General features: G+C 37.1%; 1 long non-coding RNA gene across 1 annotated transcript; it reads left to right on the forward strand.

Annotated features, from left to right (window-relative positions):
• Positions 1 to 1,939: 1,939 nt before the first annotated feature.
• Positions 1,940 to 20,508, forward strand: LOC120231020. The gene is made up of 3 exons (XR_005528241.1): positions 1,940 to 2,046; positions 18,761 to 18,853; positions 19,920 to 20,508. It is a non-coding gene; the product is annotated as an uncharacterized LOC120231020 (long non-coding RNA).
• The last annotated feature ends 331 nt before the right edge of the window (positions 20,509 to 20,839 follow it).

Genomic DNA, 20,839 nt, shown 5'->3' on the forward strand with positions numbered 1-20,839 from the left:
CCTAAGTAATTTGAAATCACAGACCACTCAAATAAGCATAGTTAGATTAAAACAACAATATACGTGCTATATTTTAGATCAAAGACCTTTTGAGATACTGGCTTAATGACTGGCCACACTCCAGTAACTTAGGTCCTTTTATGAGGCAAGAACTACATATTAAGAAGACAGTACACTAAGAAATAAACAAGCACAGAAAGGAGATGGTAGATCTAAATTTTGGTACAGGTCCATTTCACACATGTTGACAAATCAGTGAGAAAAGGATTCCTAAGAATCTTCAAGTCATTTTGCATCACAAGGGGAAGTGCCCTCACTCTTTCTTGGAAAGTGACTAACATGAGGCTAAGTTGCTAAACAGTATCCTAGCACAAAACCATCACGGCAAGAATTCAGAGGTGATATTGTAAAGCCATCTTCTGAACATCGTTTGAAAGAGCCTCTGCAACTTCCATAAAGGCCTAGAAAAGTACAAAAATATTTTCACAGCTCTAGATATTCAAGTGTGGAAAATGTGTATGCTGTACCATTTGCAACTCCTTTAGGTGCTTGTATTTGTTGATCCAGAGTAATTTAAAATAACCAAACCATTTGATTTTTATCTTGTCATATTTATTGCAAGAACCCTAGAATAAATAATTAAGACTACTTGTCTCTGTGAATGAAGAAGTCTTTTGAGATCATGTCCCTATGAATTTTCTAGATATTTATTTCTTGAATAGCAGGAAGTCTAGAATCTAGACAGTGGATTGTCTTGGAAGTGAAAATGTATTTCCAGTGACTACTGTGCTACTTAGTATGTATCATTGTTATTATTTGTCTTCTCCATTGTTAGGAATGTTTTTGTTTTCTTCTGGTTTAGGGTTTTTTTGTTTTTTTGTTGTTTTTTTTTTGAGCATCTGCCTTCTACTAGTGGATAGCAAATCTATGTCAGCTTTTTTTAAATACTGAGATTAGCTAAATTAATTTTACTAATATGTGTGGTGAGATTAGAGGAGTGGCAATACGTGACTAATTCTAAGTTGATAATAAGAAAATCATGTGTTTATGGCTATGGAATAGGTTTTTGAAATTTCACTTGGATATGGTTGGATCTGATGTTCTGGGACTTTAAAACATACTAAACCTATCTTGGGGAGACTTGATTCAGGAGTAGTTGGACACTGTCCAACTTTGTAATCTCACTCTTCTGCTCAGCCCTCCAGCGTCCTATTTATTTTAGGCTCTCATCAGTTGAGATGTAGCTTGCTTTCTCTCAAACTTACTCTTGGAACTGAAGTAGTAGTTTAATATTCAGGCTTCAGAAAAGGTGTGTCTACCAGTAAAGTAAATGGAATTAAATGATGTTATTTATAAACCTATAAGCTGTTTATGGGTCGTTAGTAGAATAAACACTTGCTGTGGGAGGCCAGATATAACATTCAAAGGATGATTTGGAAATTCATACATGCCAGTGAATTCCCTCCAAATGATCTATCTAGGTATTAGTTTATATTCCTCAACAGAGATTATGTGTAACTAGAGTTTAACTGTTTTAAGTAATAGCATCCTATACATTTTCACTGCATCAGTAAATTAATAGGAATCAATGAGCCAAATTCCAAAGCAATTGGTTGCCATCTAATTTTACACGTCCTAACTGGCATTATATAGTCATTGTTTATGTGTGTCAATCAGTACTGATGATAGTCTTCTGCTCTCACATTTATTGTGTTGTTTTATTATTTTCTCTATGCTTGAACATTCATTTTATCCAAAACTAGGAAATTTAGTTGGCAGTTGCTTTTGTTGTTTTACACTTTTAAGTAGTACAGTAACTTGGGAGAAGATTTAATAGTAATCTTGATTTGATTTGTGTTATTAATGTATTGATCCTATGCTACTCTGGCTTAAACACTATTTGTTTTTCCTTTTGTTTTCCTTTCCTCATTAGGTGGAGTCTTTGAATTTTTAAAAAGACAATGGTAATCAGATCGACTTGAAAAATTAAGTGAATTGATTTGGTTGGAACACTCTTTTACCAATTCAGTAACATTCAGCTTCTGGGTAAGTTGAGTCAAGTGCTTTTTATATGGTTTGATTTCAAAATTATTGGAAAGATCTCTCAAACAAAATGTTAAGCTTTATGTGAAACTTGGGCAGTAGTGATTTGAGGCCCTTACTACCTGTGAAGGATGTTTGGGATACTATCTAAATGAACATGTTTGCAAGTTTTTACAATATTTCTGGAAATATCCCAGAATATTTAATTTCTGGAAATTAGAAAACATGGTCATTTGTAGTTTGGAAACATATCCTTTTAGTTACTATTTTTTCCTTATTTTTATTTTGTTTTTAAAGTTATTTATTTATATTGAGAGAGAGAAAGAGAGAGAGAGAGAGAAGGGGAGGGGCAGTAAGAGAAAGGGAGAGAGAGAATCCCAAGCAGTCTCTGTGCTGACGCAGAGCCCAATCCCATGAACTGTGAGATCATGACCTCAGGTAAAACCAAGAGTCAGACAGTTAACTGACTGAGCCACCCAGCCCCCCCCCCCCCCCCCCCACTTCACATTTACTCTTTTAATAATTATTTGCTTATTGAATCTTGGGGTACTATAAGAATATCGGATTTTACTCTTAGTGAGATATTTATGTATAATTTTATTGTATCAGATTCAAATCTGAAGTCTAATGAACATTTTGAGTAAATTAGCATCTCTCCTTATTTTAAAACCATTCTCATTTTACAGAAAGTTTGATTTCTGTGATAAGAATAGAAACCTTAAAAGTCTTACTCAATTCAGCTTCCTCATTGCACTGCGAATCTGTGGAAAGCTCTTGAGGTAGAGAACTCCTAACCAAGAGGAGTTTAGGCTTTTAGCAAATTACGGGTGCTGCCAAGACAGAATTTAGTGGGAACAGGACTTTGGCTACTGCTAAAATGTCAGTATAGTAAAACCTGCTCTGTCAAACAGATTTTTGGCATCAGAAGTCTAAATGATACTGATTTTAAGGTTTGGTTATTTTTTTTTAAATCCAAGCAAACTCATGTTTTAATTAACCCTTTCCACAGTAACAGAAAATTTGGAAAAATATTTGTATTTCTAGTCCAGGTCACAAGATTTACATTTCTGATATTCTAAATTTTATGCAAGATTCTAAATTGTGCGGCTTGTTATTTAGTTTTCCTCTGAATAAATGGAGGCTATTTAAAAACCTGATGGACTATCATGAATAAGAGAGGAAAGCGTCTAATCATTCGGGAAGCAGCCTTCAAAACCGAACTAAAAGTGTCTGCCTCACCGATGGGCATCTTAAGACATGCTGAGGTCAGGCGGTTTTTCAGGGATACTGTTGCATAATTCATATGATGCCAACAACTGCTTTAGAGTTGTCCAAAATAATCTCCCTTGAGACAACTGCCCTGGAGCTTGATCTGTTAGTGTGGCTTTTGAGTCTTCAACAAGTATAGAAATATCAAGCGTGGAAACCTTGGGACATCTTTTAATTTTGTCTGTAAGGCTCATGACCCAAGATTCATTTGCGACCAGTAATTTCCATTGTTATGGGCACCAGGTGAAATTCAGAAAAATTTCTTTTGGATAATGAAAGGGATATAAGGCAACTAGATGAAAAACCCATTAGGAAGAGAAATGTTTAAAAAAATGTCAAAATAGCTATTATAGATGTTAGAAAATGAAAGTTAATATTGTTTACCACTAACCTAAATGTTTTTGTCTGCCACATTCAATTTTCCATGTACTCACAAGGTTGTACATGGAAAACAACCTTGCCTTCTCAGTTATTCCCAAAGTACCCCACGGTGCTACAGTTAAATTTCAGTTGGTGGGACATAACCTAAGGGATGTTTAGGAGACTGCACAGATTATGTTCTGTAAGTGCTGTCTGAGAATGAACATGGCTTGGACGTTGAATATAGTTGGCCTTCTCCTTGTTTATCATACTGTTAGTTCTGGGAGCCTTTGCTTAAAAGTCAGCTCATTGCAGTCGCTGTGTCTTAAAATACTTTTTTTTAATTAAATAAATTCATAAGATTATGTGAGGATTAAACTCCTGGCAGGTAGTAGGAGCTCAGTAACTAGTGGTGATTATGATGATGATTAGTAGTGGTAATAGTAGTTATAATCATTAAACGTAACAATACTTAACATTTTATTAATCATGTGACTGATTCCTTAGCCTGTCATTGAGGACATAACTCATAGAGATGGGTACATTTTCTCAATTAAACCAAATACTTACTTTGATGAGGAAACACTTCATATGAAGTTGGTATGGTTCTTTTACGATGTCTGTGTTGTGTATAATCAGCAATCTGTCCATGACCTTATCTGTGAACCTGGCCTTGTCCATTAGCCCAAGTGAGGATATTTTGTATAAATGATACATTTAAAAATTTGCCACCCCAAATTGGTAGTAGATAGAAAACAGTTACTAAGACAAGAAAGGAAAACCCTCACCATAAGAGAGACCTTTCTGACACTTTTTGTAAAATATAGTAAAAACAAGTGATTTTATCTTTTAATCAATACTGTTGCTCTTCATTCGTTGCCATTTTCTTTCGCGAAGCCAATGCTTTTGACTGGTCTTGAAATTATTCATTTTAAAGGTAGTATTAGCTGGACTGTGGGCCTTTAACAATGTACTCAGATTTATATTTTTCATTGCATTAGATATAATTAGTTAAGAACTATGTAAGTGGCATGTATTCTTTAAGCTGAGGAAAGGTAAGAAGGAAAGCGAAAATCATTACCATGTTCCATGAGCCGGGCTCTGTGCTATAGGTGCTTAATCTTTTTAAAGTAAAAATTAAGAATACCATGATCACTCGAGGAAATTGAGTTTCAGAGCAGTAATTACTTAGCTGAGAATTACATAGTTATTATAGTTAGTAATTTTGGGAGTCAGAAGTTGTTGAAATCCAAATTTAATTTACAAGTAATAAAATAAATAAATATATATGACATTACTTACACAAATATGGAAAATAAAAGTGAGGAAAACTGTTAATCCATCCTATCTGGACTCATTTTACGAGATTTTATAAAGATCTGATGAAATTACACATTGGATCTACTCTGTGCTCTCTATGGGTTTGGTATACTTTTTCCTCCTGTCACGTAGAATTCAGAATAGACTCTTGAACTTCAGTGTGTTGTGGCCTTCAAAATGTGTCCTTTTAGGTAGGGTCATTTTTTTTTTTTTATAGCTTTTCAGATGCATACAGCTCTTCTGTTCGGGTCCTTTATGTGTTAAGGTAACTGAAGAAGGTATCAGTATTTATGAATGAGTATTACCAAAATGATATGAAGCTTAGACTCAGTCTCTGCTTACCACAACTGCTATTTCTTCTGCTATTATAGCCTGTGTGAATGGAGCGCATTATTGTTAGCTTCTTGGGCTACATGGTTTCATTTTTCCAAAATTATTTTCTTCCACTTTTTACACAACCTGATACTGCCAGCTTTTTGGTTTTTTTTAAGTTTATTGATTTATTTTGAGAAGGAGAGAGAGAGAGAGAGAGAGAGAGAGAGTGCATGTGGGGGAGGGGCAGAGAGAGAGGACACAGAGAATCCCTGGCCGATTCTCTGTTAGCACCGAACCTGATGTGGGGCTTGAACTCACAAATTGTGAGATCATGACCTGAGCTGAAACCAAAGGTCCAGTGCTTAACTGACTGAGCCACTCAGGTGCCCCTTTCCTGCCTTGTTTCTCAAGCATTTCACTTGGTTCTATTTTCACTCATTCCCACATTCCATACCTTCCCCCTTCATTTATTCATCATTCAGTCAACAAGCATTAATTAAGCCAGTAGTATGAACAAAGCACTTTTTTCCCCATGAGCATTTTTTAAGCATCCATAAACTGAGGGTTGCTTTTATATCATTTCATAGTATTCCCTCCTGCCTATCCTTCTTCTTGTCTACTTACTTCAGGTCATAGTGAGGGATGGTTGTGGGTGGTAAATCTCTCATTTTTTACTCTCCACACAAAACCTACACAATAGGACTTAGTAATTAATTAGATTCTTTGTTTCTCTCATGGTGGGAATTACCATTTGTGTAATACTGTACTGTGTACAAATGGCTTCCATGTTACATTATCTCACTTTAGACAATAACTGTTATGTAGATATTACTCACATTTTATTTTGTGTCTGAGGAAACCGAGGCTCAGGGGATTACAACTGAGTCATTTGCTCAAAGTCACAGCACTAGTGAGGCATACAACCAGACTTTAACCCTAGTTCCTACAACTTTAGATAGTACATCACTTGCTGCCGGGTCACCAGTCTAGTTGACTGCCAGTGTTCAAATATTGGAGCTTTGCTGACATAGTCACTATGTTATGTTCAGTATGAATTCAATATGAAAATAGGAGCCATGTTGAAGTTTTGGAGAAAAATCAGGTCTTGTAGAAAAGCTTGGAGGCAGTGTACCTTTCCCTTCCTTGATGATACTGTTAAATTCACCCAGTGACTTCCCCTGCTTAGAGAATCTCACAAACTCCAGGCAACATCCTTAGATATCAAGAATAGCCCTTGGAATTCTGATTTTCTTAGATAGTTTACATAATAATTTGCTCAATTGAGTATTGGACAAAACCACTCACTTAGAGATCATTATTTTTGAACCTGATATCACATTGACTTCTCATCCATGAATTGTCCAAAGAAAAATTAACTTTGTGTTTTCTGCCTCATCTCTTATTTGCATTATTTGTTACTGGTTAATTATACTTTACTGATACCAGAATCTGGAGAGTTTTTTTATTTTAGTATTATTCATTTAGGATATGAGCATTACTCATCTTCATGTTTTACGTCATTTTCCTCTGACTCCCCTTAACATTTTATACTTCTCTTGTGTCACTTTTTGTATGTATTTTCGTGCTTTATATTAAAGTGATTACTATGGTTTTTCTCTCACATGCCATACTGTAAGCTGCTTAAAGGCAAAGGCTGTGTCTTTATTTTGTTAGTGTCCCGGTCAGCCTTGAAAATGGTGATTGAAAAAAAATAGTAGATATTCAGTAAATATTTGTTTAATTTAATAAAAATATTTGGCTGTGGGTTTTCTTTTAAAATTCCTTTTGGGGACTGCAAATTTATATCTGGCTTTAGTTATATCAGTGAGATGAATCAGCAAGTCTGATACTGATTAACTATCCAGAGCAGAGCCATAAGAATAAATTTGTGTGTATTTTAGTGATCTTTTTGAGTGCAAAAGAAAATCTTCTCTATGTAGAATAACTACAACACCCTCTCCCACAGATAAAATAAAACAAAAAACCCTCTATTCCCCTGACAAGCACATTTTATTGTCCTTGTCTTGACCATGGGAATAAAACCAATTGACCTCTGAAAAAAATCTAATGAGATAAAATAAAACATGGACTCTAAAGTAAAGGCTTCCTGGGAGATACATGTGTAAATGTAATGTGAACGTGGGGCACCATTGCCTTTGATTCTGGGACTAAGGTTATACATTTAATTTGGCCTGTGGTGTGGTGGGAAGGCCCTGAATAGTTTTGAGTAGAAGAGAGACGCAATCAGAGTAGCACGCAAGGAAGATGAATCCAGCCAGCTTGTGTTGGGTGGCATGGCAGGTAGAGATGAGGGTGGGGTGCCTAGGGGCAAGAGTCCCTGAAAGCATTGCAGCCACTTAGGAGGTACTTACATTAGTTCGTACAAGAGCTGTCACCTCATGTGCCCTTTATGTCTCCTCCCACCTGCCACACTTGAAGGTACTTGGAAAAAACTTTGGTGGACACTTGAACCCAGGTTCAGGGGGTTTCTGACTTTCTGACTTCTCCCATTTCTTCCTCGGTTTCTGACTTCTCAGCTATGGTTATGGTGCCCTTGTGGCTACTTGCAGCTTAAATTGTTTTTCTTAAGACCCTCCTGACTTCCATAGGTCACCGCCTCTGGTAACTGTCCCTGGATTCCATATACTCGAGGACACCATGCCTAGACCTGTCCTTTGGAAATTTGCCAGTTGGACTTAGAGGACCTTCTGATCGGATCTTGTGCATTGGGATTTCAGGCAGGCAGGGAGGACCTGAACTGGGCTGGTGGCAAAAGGATTGACAGGACCCATACAATATAAGGGAAAATATGCAGGAGGCCAAGTAGGACTGCCTGCCCGATTGGGTACAGGAGGCGTGTGTGCGCCCACGCATGCGCATTCTGGGAGTAGGGGAGCGGGAAGAAGTCGCCAATGATGACATTAGGCTTTGACCCTGGGAATTCAAATATTACTCTTAATAGGAAAAGAGAGTAAAGACACTGGTTTCTGTGATAGGGTGATGAATTTGATTGTATACTAGTTGGGTTTGAGATCAATGTAGATAAAAAGCATATATATTTTACTACTTGACTTTTCATTTTTCCATGAGGGTTGATAGTTGGAAATAGGAATTCATTGGAGGACTTGAGACTTCCTCTTTCTGCTGTCCTTGTAGCTCCTTAAATATTTCCCAAGAGCTGGGGATGGTTTTAGGCTTTCTCCACCTTATCCCTGCCGCACTTCCCTCCAGACTCTCCTCCTCAGGAACATGTCTAATTGTCACAGTACTCACAGCAGCCAGAAGTGTGCCTTTCAGTCTCCAAAAATAAAAACAGAGCGGGAAATAGCTATCTTTTCCTTTTGAGGAGCATAATCATTGTCATCTCACGACTTGCTGAAAGAGCACAGCAAAGGAGCATTTTTTGGCAGGCTGGAAAATCTAGGGAATACACAACCACATGCACTTCTTTTTTGCTATGGTGTATTCATTTGAAGCAGTCTACTTCAGGGAAGCAGGGGGATTTTTCCTTGAGCATTAAAATAAAAAAATGTATTAGCTGTTTGAATCTAAAGTTGTTCTCTCAAGCGGCAGTATTTCAAACAACAGAATCTAGAGGTTCTTAAATTTGATGGTGGCAGTGAGTTGGGTAGTTCCAGTGTAATGCACCCCCATTCCCATCCACTGAGGAGTTTTTTGAATTTCAGAAGAGACACTCTTGATTAAATCAGTTTAAGAGCATATAATGATCCTGTAATTACCATTTGTCATTACCTTGTGTACTAATGATTAAAGCAAACATTTAATAACTATAGGGCAGTAAATATATTTTAGATCTTGAGCCATAAAAAGATTTCCATTAACAGAATGTTTTGTGCACAAATAAATTATTCATTGACTGTAGCAGAGCTTAATTCTGTCATCAGCCTTAAGTGGAAATTTTGAGAACACCAATCATCATAGATGCCAGCACTGAGTTGGCTTGAGCCCCCGTCCTTCTTACATGGAACCTGAGCTTTTCTGGCTATTTGTAAAAGCTTCAGTTAGGTTGAATTCAATGAATATTTATGACATTTCTGCCATATGCAATTTAGTGTTCTGGTGGTTAGAAGAATAAAATGATGAGGAAGTCTGTATTTTAGCCTTTAAGTTGCTTATAAACCTAAGAGAGAGATAAAACTACTACATACCAGACTGGGATAGAAGAAAGCTTAAGTAGCATTCTCAGAGATGTATAAGTAAAATGTATTGCAAATTTAGAGGAACAAATCATATGTACTTTCTTGTGGGTGTTGTGAGGGGGAAGGGCTTAGGAAGTGCTTCCTGAGGAAGGCTGGGCGAGGTTTTGACAGGTGGGGAGAATTATATTCACATAGGCAAAGAAATGGGTGGATAGTGTGGGTGTCCTCATGGAATGAAAAGTAGCATGGCATGTCTGCTAAGTAAAGAGGACATATGGGAAAAAAGGAAAGAATGGTATTGAGAGACCTAGAGAGTGCAGGGGGCCTTGAATGTGTAATTAGCACATCAGTTGGGTAGACATTAGAAAACCTTTACCCGTTTTTGAGCCAAGGAGTAACATGATTGGATAACATTTTTGAAATCTCCTCACCTCACCTTGTAAGTAAGAGGTAGGAAACATGGAGGTAGACAAGTTAGAAGCTATTGGGATAGTCTATGAGAGGCTGTTAGGTTCTAAACTGATTTGATTATAATAGATATACACAGCAGGGGACAATGGAATTAAATTGTTTTCAGGTTCAGTGTGTGATTGGCATTGGAGGAGTGGGAAACATGAAGGAGTTAAAGATTCCATTCAGTTCAACAACTTATCTGAGTAGCTGTGGTTATAAAGTATGTCCTCTGCTGACTAAAATCCAAAGCAGATCATGATGAGTGTGATAGCACTGGGTGAAAGCAAAGGGTTATGAGAACACAAAGGAGAGAGGTATTAATTTTGACCCTGGAAAAGTGAGGAAGTGTACAGGGTAGAAGAGTTCATCTGAGCCTGGAAGATCAGATAGAGGACTGAGTCCAAGGTATTTTAGCCCTCAAAAATGTAACTGGAAACCAAGAGAGGAAAGTATCAAAGAAGTTAAGAGGGGAGGAACTTTATAGAAAGAAGAGCTTTTACTTATTATCTATTGTGTGTCTGATTTTGAGCTGGGAACTTAATATTTAAGGAAGGTATGTCTAATGGTGTCAAGTGCTGCAAAGTAGTCACCAATGCTATGATCCAAGAAAGGGCTACTGTCGTCTGGAGTTTAAGGATCACAGGTGGCTTTTGAAGAGATGTCAGTAGGGTAGGGGTGGAGACATTCTAAAGGTTATTACTTATCTCGAAGATATAATTAAACTACATCAGTGAGAAAAAAAAGCTGAACTTCGTGCAAAGATTCCCCCTTAATGGGTCAAATTTATATAAACCTTGGTAGATCTTAGTGCCCTTGCTGGTCTTAGAGGTATCACAACTGAGAAGACATTAGTTTTGAGAAATCTTTGCAAGATGTTTAAAATATTGCAAAAATATTAGATTCTTAGATCATTGTCTCACAAATAAAAGATTTCAACACTTATTACCAGCTTCCTCCTTCCTCCTTCCCACTTCTTCCCTTTAAGCACCCAGCTGGTTATGGTGAGCACATTTACCACACCCTTGGCTCAGGGTCAGGGAAGTCCTCGGGCTCTCCTTGGCTCTCTTCCCATGTGGGAGATTTCCATGGAGAACAATCCAGGGAAATGCGTCCCTCTGCGCGCATGCGTGTGCGCATGTGTGTGTGCGGTATGTGTGTGTTTCCTGTCTTCAAGGATATTCATGTGCCAATAAACAAAGCAAGGGGAGGGGCAGAGAATGAGGGGGACAGAAGATCCAAAGTAGGCTCCGCACTGACAGCAGAGAGCCCCATGTGGGGCTGAAACTTACTAATATAAAGTCATATACAGGCATATTGTTTTGTATTCACCCTGAGGAAACACAGGGAAGGGATGGAGGGAGAAGGGGTACTTACTATTGACAATTAACATTTAGGAATAATAATAGAACTTAAAGAAAAGTTTAAAATTGCTTTACTAAGATGAATAGCATATTGCCATGGAATGCAAAGGGGGAAAAAGGTAAAATTTATATCATAGTTATACTTGGCTGAGTTTTGTTGTGTATTTTAAATCAAGTATTACAGCAAACCGAGCACAGTAAAAGAACTTTCACAGAGGTGTCCGTATTATTACAAAAGAGAATTTTAAATTTTATCAGAATACCTTGAAATTTAAGAGGGATAGAAAGAGAGAAATTAAGAGGAGTAGAATAGGAGAAGCAATTGCTCCTTAACCCCACAAATGTATAACTGTATTCGTTAAGCATGTTAAGTGTGTTATAAATACATTTATAATCATTCATTCATTCCTCCAATCACTCCCTTGATTACTCAAGCAATAAATATTTACTGAGTTCCTATTGTATGTATCTCTGGCGGGAGGCTGGGAAATATAACTGAGTAGAGAAGAGAATAGTAACATTTTAAATAGAATACATCCTTCTTATGTGTCCATTCTGTTAGAATAGGGCAATCTACTTATTAGATTAATGCTAGGGAGACTCCTCAGAGCTTCTGAAATTGCCATGCATTCTTGTCAGATGTTACCCATTACAGAATTGGGATTCTTTTTCCTTAAGAATTGAATTGGCAACATATTTAATCAGGCTCCTTTCCTCCCGTTTTATCAGAAGCCTTGGGATAAGTTGGCTCCGTATGTTTATTTGTGTATACATGTAAATATCCTAAATATCCTTAGGGAGTTCTCCAAATGTAGGGACATATTCTCCTTTGGAAAAGACTGTCAAGGTTTTTTCAACCAGCAATCAGAATCACATTTGGGAAGGAATAGGAAGAGACACTGATTAAGCCTAGTCTCCGAGGACACAGTAAATCTGAGACTATAGGGATATATATGTCCCTTGCTAGCTCATACTTTCTCTCTTTACTCTTTTTCATTCATTATGTCTCCTTACCTCATTTTTTTTTAATTTTTTTTTTCCATTTCTAGGAGAGAGAGAGAGACAGCGTGAGCAGGGGAGGGTCAGAGAGAGAGGGAGTCACAGACTGAAACAGGCTCCAGGCTCTGAGCTGGCAGCCAGCACAGAGCACAATGCGGGGCCCAAACCCACGAACCGCGAGATCATGACCTAAGCGAAAGTCGGACGCTTAACCGACACAGCCACCCAGGCGCCCCTCCTTACCTCATTTTTATGATTTTCAACTTTTTTTTTTTTTTTTTTTTTGCAACTGGTAATGTGGCTCATAGGTTTCTGTCTTGCAAGATTTATTTCAGTTTAATTTCAGCTTGGTGATATTGTATGAGAGGACAGGGCCTTCCAATTTTACCTCTTTGCTTTGCAGCACACATTTGTGAACATGTCACTATGTTTACCTCGATTTTAAATAGTTAAAAATTCAACTGGAACTAAAAAACCTATGGGGTCCTCATCACAGAACTCTTAATCTTCAGTTATTTTATTTCCAAGGCAACTAAAAAATATGTGCAACATATATGCATAAATGGCAATACTTTTCATTATAATGCAATAATTTTAATTATGTCAAAATATGAATTTTGAGTTTTTGGAGTTGATGAACATATTAAGATATATTTTGTAGACTTTATAAAGCATTTTAATTAAAGTATGTTAATATGGAAATTTATTATGTATATTTTAAGAATGTGTAACCCAACTTCGGAAGTATTTGACAAAAATAAAATGTTTATGTGGACTTCTTTAAATGTTTATTTATTTCTGAAAGAGAGAGAGAGGAGAAAGCCTGAGTGGGGGGAGGGGCAGAGAGTGAGGGAGACAGAGGATCCAAAGTGGGCTCTGCACTGACAGCAGAGAATCCCATGTGGGGCTCAAACTTACTAAACGTGAGATGATGACCTGAGCGGAAGTCAGATGCTTAACTGACTGAGCCATCCAGGTGCTCCCAGAAGTTTTTAATTCTAGAGAGAAAAAATTAATTTCACTTTGGTATTATTTTCTAAATGGTATGAATTTGTGTCTGTATTATTTTCTAAACCATATATATTTTCACATACCTTGTATCTGTGACCATGGAGAAGACAAGAACTAGTCTGATGTGTACGTGTGTACATTGTTCATTCATTCACTGATTCATTCATTCATTAATCCAAGATAGGGATAGAAGGAAGTTGACCAATGAATATTTTTGATTCTATAAATACAAGAAAAACTAATTGTTTTCTACTAGAAAATATAGTACTAGTGGAGGTGGGGGGGAGGCTAAACAACATGGAAACTTAAGTTTGTTGTAAGTGAATGGAAAATTGCTATCTGGTCAGGAAATATATAACAGCTTCATTTTGAGAAATAATTATAACATTCCTTTTGATCATTTACAAGTCAAAGAGATACAGTCTTTTCAAAATATCTAGAACTATATGTGTGCTTTTTAATTTACATGTTCTGAACCTGTACCAGCTAACAGAACAAGACCTGAAATACTTTGGTTAGTCATCTACAACTTTTCTACTAGTTACACTAAAAGTAGAGCTATTCAGAGTCCTCATATAAACTTTTATTTTTAAGCTGTTTAAACATATACCCAATGGAAATTTCTCGTAAGGTAAGAATTTTATTTCAAAGAGCTAGTTTCAGATATTGTAAAGTAACTTTTAAATCAGTTTTTATTTGTTTTTTGGAAGCAGCATGACTGGCTTATACAAAATATGGGATATAATATCTGTCCACTTAAGATTTTGCTTAAAATATAGAAGTGGGCCAGTGAATGAAGATAATGACATCATTTATTTGAAGATATTTATTACTTTATTTTAAATATTGCTAGATTTATAATCCTTTATTATTTTTAGTGTACCATATTTAACGTGTTCAATACATTTTGTAAATCTGATAAAAAATCAAATTAAAATAAATTCCATTTTAACATTCGCACTCTGAATTATTCTTTGGAACAGATGCAATTAGTTAACATTTTCTGAAGAACACATTTTTAAATCTTTTTACTCATAATAACATTATCACGCAAACCCTCTTTTAGATATCTTAGAGAATTAAGTTTGGAAATGTTCTGTGTAATTTCTGTATTATCTATTATAATTAGACCTTACATTTATACATTTAATAATAATATGTAGAATAATTTATAAGAAGGATGACTCTTGATAACTCAATGATTTCTAGATTTTACTTTTTAACATTATCAAAACCTTAATAAGTGATTTCTGAACTGAATAATACCAGTATTACATGGCCACAGATAAACACAGTAATTAACTGTGGGAGTAGAAAGCATGATTAACTGGAAGGATCATTGATTGAAATATCGAGAAACCATCTAGTTTCTTGATCTGCATTTCATAGCCCTTGAGCAAGTAACTCAGTCCTCCCCTATCTCAGTATACACCTATTCACCTTCTTGATTTTATATATATATGTGTGTGTATTGCATTGTTATGTACATATTCATATACATATATATATACATATAAAGTGGGATTTCTCTATGCATTTGCAAAACCTCTAAAATTCTTTCTCTGTTTAAAACTTGAAAATCAAGACTTTATCCAGATCTTTAAATAAAAGTTGATATGGATTATTATAGAAGTCCATCCCTTAATGCAGATGTCTAGGAAATACCCTTCCTCTAAACTTCCAAGTATAAAAGGATAACTGTATTTATTAGTACATTCATTGTGCTCACGAAAATTGTTGGAAAAACACTTGCTGCAAGATTTATTCTCTAAGTTTCAGAACTGGGTAATGAGCAAAAATGTGAAAGGCCGGTTTCATTCTTTTTGGCCTTCACTGCCATTCTTCCTCCTACTGGGCCTAAATTTTAGTAGTCTGGTGGGGAAATGCACAAGGGGTGTGGAGATGGTGGAGCACATGTCAGCCAAGGCCTCAGAGGCAGGGAGAAGATGGAGGAAAGAAGGTACACCAAGTAAATAGTTTTGTCTATAAATGCATGGAAGTTATCAGACTCAGACCGCAGAATCCCCTCCTCTCTCACTTCTAGTACTTGCTATCGCTCCGTGCTATTTAACTGTGGTTTCATATCTGGCTGAGATGGGGCAGAAGATATCCGAGATGGGCAGTGGAGGGCGTTATCTATTACCTCCTTAGCTCCTTGGACTGGATCTGAGCCATCACATTATATGGCGACAAAGTAGGCACAGGAATCTTTCTGAGATTCTAAAGAAGAGTGGAGCCAAAAGCTGATGGAATTGCTTTAATGACAGTTTTGAGAGAGAACTGGTTAGAAGCCAAGCTTGGTTTGGACCTTAAGAACACACAACTCGGGATTTGCCTATGGCCGCCAATATGTGTGGGGCCTTCAGTTCAGCTGGAGGCCCACATTCTTCTTAACTTGATCAGTGATGAAATCTTTATAAAGAATATGAAGTTGCAGGGATTTCATCTGACCTGTTCAAGTTGTGGATTTGATGAGAATAATTTTCTGCCTCATTTTTGTTGTTTTGAACAGTAATTAAATGGTCATTAAATAAAGAATTTGTCATGTCCTGTTAGTGAATTTTATGTGGGTCATGCTTGATAAAAGTCTGCTTACTTTCATTGCTTCTAGCTTAAAAACTTTAAGCAGAATGACTGTTTTTAGATTTCCTCCCATTTTTTTTTCCTTGATTGGTACGCATTCTCAGTGACTTAAAGGATTGAAATATAAAAATGTTAATCATATTCAAAGAATACACAATATCAATACATTTTCATTAGCAATGTAAATTAGAGTAAGTACAGATTCACAAGCTAAATATTTTCCAAAAGCTATTTTTATTAAATATCCAGAATAACTTTAAAATCAAAAGGCAAATCCATTTTATCATGAATGTATAAAACAGTTTAAATCCAAAATTATTTAAACAAAGTTGAAATTTTTAACATTTTTTTGGAAATGTTATTGTCTTCTTTAACTATTTGAATTGAAGTAATCTATACGCAGGTTTAGTGTTCAATGTTCATTTAGTTAACGTAAAGAGTTAATAACATGTTTGATGCACTTTACATCATCACTAATTTAATAATAAGAATTGTTTACTTACAAAATGTTCTTTGGGCACCACATGTAATTTTTCTAAATACAGCACTAATGTATTGATAATTCCAGAACTACTGATCAGAGCACTAAGAGAAGCAATAAAAGACATGCTTCTTAGTACTTTGTTATACAAGAGTCCATTGCCTTTATTCCATTTACGAGCCATGACTAGATACTCTGTGTTTTCTTTTACTTAAGCATTAATGTTGCTCACCTTCTTCCCCCTGCTTTTGAAGTGGTGTCTAACTCCACACGGCCGTGTCACAACCCACAAGCCTTCAGGGCATTCACACTCAGTCACTTTTTGACAAGGGCAAAGAGATTGCTCCCAAGATGTGGAGAAACGTTTCCATGGAGCCTAAAGAGCTGTAGTCAGGAGCTGGATCTTTTAGGGCTGGAGGACATTTGGATGCCCGCGACAGAGGTGCATATGTATGTTTCAATGCATTTCTTTTGTGTGTGTTTGTGGTATGTGGGCTTTCTAAAGTGTGGGACCCAAGGCAAGGGCTCCTTCGGCCTGGCTGTGGAAATGTGTGGGCATTAGCATTCTCAAGAGGGGCACTATGGGCAGAGGGGCAGACGGGTTCCATGCTGAAGACACTAGGGGGAGCTGGTGCTGGAAAGAAGAAATGGCAGATGGTGGTGTGACTGACGCTGTCAGATTGCCTGTGGGTTCCTGTAAGTCTCCCTTGCTGGCATTCTAGAAATACTTGGTTGGGACTTTTCAAGAGGCCTGGAGGTCCTGTGTGCGCAGGTGGGGCTGGAATAGAAGCTGTGGTTAACTGATATTGATGCCACTTCATCTGTACATGGCCATAGGGTGAGAGGGCCTAGAAATGTTCCAAGTCCCTCCTGGATAGGGTTGGGGACGGACCGTTCTATCTGTAAATCTGTTTCTCTCCACCTATTTGGAAAGGATAAGAGAGTTCTTTGTGAATATTCTCTGTGGAGGGAGTTGGGGACACAATTCTATCATTGATCCTAGATCATTAAAATTATAAGTGGATTTATTATTTACCTACATTGGGGATCTTAGCTACAAATAGAATTCAGAGGATCTGAGAATTTGATTTAGAAAAAAATTCTAATTTTATTTTCACTAACCTCTAGCTGAACTTCAGCACCTCCATTCTTAATGTAGGCAACAGACAAAACAGTAGTGTTAGCAATATTGGTGCCTTTGTGCTCAGTACACATAACAGATATTTTCACATCACATTATTGTTGTGGCTAATATCTCAAAGTATCTTTATGATTGTGACTGCTTAACATGATAGTGGGTATTACCTTGCTCTGTATGTTGTTTCTAATCTTTAATAAAGAATCACATGTATTACTGTCAACAAATTTGTTTTCAATTTTTTTGAGATAATTGTATGTCAGCATGCTTAGTTTCCTTTATAATCCCATGTATTTAATTTTATGTAGCTCAAACGTTATGCTAAGAAGGGATCTTCATCAGAATGCCAAAGGGGCTTGTGGCGGCAAGCAGGTTAAGAAGTTTTATGTATATGAGAACCCATGTTTCTCTATGGAAGGTCAAGACTTGGAGAGTATAGTGAGTTACTTAAGGTCACACAGCACAACAGGAATTAAAAGAGGTATCCTTCCTGCACCATGTGGCCTCCTGGCACCTCAATCCTGATCTCGGTGCCAGGGAATTAGCTCCTTTGTTTTATTCAGCAAACCCTTTGATTTTTGTGATGAAGGCCAAGTCAGTGTCCTTTGTTTGCACTTCCTCAGCCTGGGGTGGCCTTCCTCCCACCTCTCCTTTCCAGGCCTGCTGCTGGTGGTGAGAGGTGGTTATCCTCAGCAGTGGATAGGTTGCCTCTAGGTCCCTCTACATCCCAAAGCATGCTGGCCGAAGATACCTGAGGGAGTCAACAGAAAGAACAGAAAAGTTAACCCTGGTTGCTTGGCCCGGTCTTAATGGTGGTATTTTAGGCAGTACTGGTAGCCCCGAACTAACAGGGGAGATTTTTCACCTGGCCCAATAGACTCTCTTGAATTAACTTAGGAAATCTTTATTTCCTAAGTTAGTTCCCTCTTTATTTTAGACTAACACACACCTGAAATATCAGCAGAAAATAATAGAATTCGTAACTAATAGATTTTCCTTGTTAGTGCCATTTCTAAGCGCTGCATGATTCTCTTATCAATCCTAACGTTATTATTACCCACATATTACAGATGGGAAGACTAAGGCACAGAAGGGTTAAGTTACTTGCCAGAAGTTATTTATATGTCTACTAAGTGTTAGAAGTGGGATTTGAAAGAGGGATTCTGGTTCCAGAGTCCATGATCTGGGCTACTGTGCTACATGTTCAGCGGTTAATCAGTCTGACACTACTATTGTCCGATCTCTGTTTTCCTTTGTTTGGGGTTAGAACCTACATATCTGGGGTGAAGACGGCCTTTGGATTATTTTGCTGCAGTCCTAGGAAGAACTCTTTGCAGTCTCTTGGAGCTGGCTCTGAAAGGTACTGTGTCATTTGGTTCAAAGTCTGTTCAGCTTTAATCCCTTGCGTGTATGTATCCAGGCAATATGGAGAAGGAAAAACGTGTTCATACTCAAAAAGTTTAGTAGCGCTGCAGAATGCTAGATCTGGGTCGACTTTGTCTCCATGTCAAGGATAATGACAGTGCTCTGATCGTTGCTTTTGAAGCCTTCTTGTCAGCAACATTGACAAATACACCTTTGAGAATCTATATCTGAATTCCTGTGTTTTGAAAAATAGAGTTTGTTAGTGTTTCTTTTCTTGAACACTAGTGGATGTTTTGCCAGCTAGTTAAAGGTCTACAAATCTGAGTGCTGGCTGAGAAGCGAAGTTTGCTGAAACCAGTTATCCCCAGATGGCCAGATTCCATTGGTACCACTATTATAGATGCTCACTGGTTGCATACTTGGGGTTATGAGGTGTACTGTTCCGTTTGTTTTTGCCAGCCATGCACAGTAGATTATTTGATAGGTTGAGACAGATGGTATAGCTCAAACTAAAATGATGAGGGAGAAAGAAAGTGAAAAAAAATAGAAAAGGGGCACTTGATTTTCTAATTCACATTTCGGAAGTGAATTTTATCTTCTGTGATTGACTAATAAATGCAGTGTTGCTCTAGACTTGAATTCATTAACGTCTGTTTAAACAGATATAACTGAGTAATCAGCAGGAAGCAATCTCTTCCTTCATGGATGCTGTCCCAAACTTCGCGGGGTCTACTTCAGATTTGAAAATGTTGGGCCATTGGAAGTTGTCAAAAATAGACCTGGGTTTTTCAGAATAAGTTATACCACCACCAATACTAATCAAAATAGAAAAATCCCAAATTTTATTTTTAAACTGGAAAAAAATATATATATATAGCCTGGTGAAGTAGCGGTGATAAGCACAATTAATCAGTTTTCATGCAGCTGCTTCCTGACATTTCTGCAAATTGTTGTGGAAAAATTAATGAAGGTTAGATCAGTAATGGTTTCAAGCTTGGCCAGTGGAAAGTATGACAGTGTTTCCATCAGCAATTAAGCTGGCTGCTTTCTTTTTTCTATAGGGGAAGTGGTATGATGTGTGTTCTCCACAGGAAATGGAAAACGACAGCTGAACTGTGAGCACAGTTATGGAGGAGCACTGCGGGAGTGCTCCAGCAGGCTCGCCTGGATTTGCGCTACAGATTTGCATTTTCGGCAGGAAGGAGTTTGCTCTACAACACTGAGAAACCAGTCCTTAAAAAGAGTGAGAATTTTGGGATTTTATTGAGCTGCCAAATTCAGAAACACAGAGAGGCTATGAATCTAAACTTTGGGAGCCAGAAAGTGGAACTTATGACAAACAGAAAGTGAAACTCACCTATCTAATTTTATTTTTTGAGCCAAAGGTAGTTCAGTATGGGCCCAGTTCACATCCTGTGTAACCCTATGGGATTTTCCCCAGTATTAGTTAAAAATTTTCCCATAGGGTCACACAGGATGTGAATTAAAGTAAACACTTAACAAGCATGATGAAAAGGAAATTAGCTTTCTAAATGACCCTTTCACTGTTAACATCCTGAGTAGTTATTAGAACATGAGAAAGGGTCCCTTCAATGTCTCGTTATCAAGTGGTTACATTATTAATAGTATATATTAATATTCCTTCCTGTTACTTATAAAATGTATTTCTTTATATATGGAACTAAATTTTACATATGTATTTTCCTTTTTGGAAACCATTAAAAAGCCTAGCAAAACTCTCTGGAGATCAATAGTTCTTAGTGTTTTGGAAGGAGGTGTTCCTACATCTCTTTAGGACTCCGACAAAAGTTCTTGATCGTTTTCCCCAGAAAAATGTATATATACACAGCATTTTGCATCTAATTTTTAAAGTTTCACAGGTCCCTTCAGTGACCTTGAGCGCCAGGCATTTTTTCAAAGGACTAGGTTTTTAAAGCTCTTTCTAGACAGAAAATTACAGCTGCAGCCATAAAATGTTAAT

The sequence above is a fragment of the Hyaena hyaena genome, unplaced genomic scaffold (assembly GCF_003009895.1).
Source record: "Hyaena hyaena isolate Hyena2069 unplaced genomic scaffold, ASM300989v1 scaffold_52, whole genome shotgun sequence".
NCBI classification, from domain to species: Eukaryota; Metazoa; Chordata; class Mammalia; order Carnivora; family Hyaenidae; genus Hyaena; species Hyaena hyaena.